The sequence below is a fragment of the Dipodomys merriami genome, unplaced genomic scaffold (assembly GCF_024711535.1).
Source record: "Dipodomys merriami isolate MVZ:Mamm:240054 unplaced genomic scaffold, mDipMer1.0.p SCAF_35, whole genome shotgun sequence".
NCBI lineage: Eukaryota > Metazoa > Chordata > Mammalia > Rodentia > Heteromyidae > Dipodomys > Dipodomys merriami.
In genome coordinates this window covers 9,688,556-9,689,154 of record NW_027205048.1, presented here as the reverse complement: position 1 = coordinate 9,689,154, position 599 = coordinate 9,688,556, and positions in this window count along the sequence as shown.

Below are 599 nucleotides of genomic sequence, written 5' to 3'. Positions count from 1 at the left end.
TTCTGTTATAATCCAACATTAACTTATTTACTTTGTTTCTTAAATAGTTTCTGTTTTGGGCTTTGGGAGTTTCTTCATTGATTCCTGGACCTTTTTGATATCTATATATAGACATATAAATATAGATATCCCTATTATTGTGTGTGTTTGTTGTTGTGTTTTAACACTTCCTTATTGCCATGGATTAAGTGTTTGTGTCTCTGAAATATTTGAAGGTCAAACTTCAATGTCCAATAAGATAGTATTTGGCCATTAGACCATGAGGGTGGATCCTTCATGATGAGATTTGTGCCCTAATGAGATTGGGGTCTTATGGAGTGGATTAGGTGGTAGAGCACCTGCCTAGCATTTGAATAGAACTGATTTCAAACCCTAGTACTACCCTCCCCAAATTAAGATAAGAATTTCTTTTCCTCCCTCCCTTATTCCCCCTCTCTCTCTCCCTTCTCCATCTCTCCTTCTCACCCTCCCCTCTCTCCCTCCCTCCCTCCCTCCCTCCCTCCCTACTTTCTTTCTTTTCTCTTCCTTTCTTTTCTCCTCCCTCCCTCCCTCCCTCCCTTCCTCCCTCCCTCCCTTCCTTCCTTCCTTCCTTCCTTCCT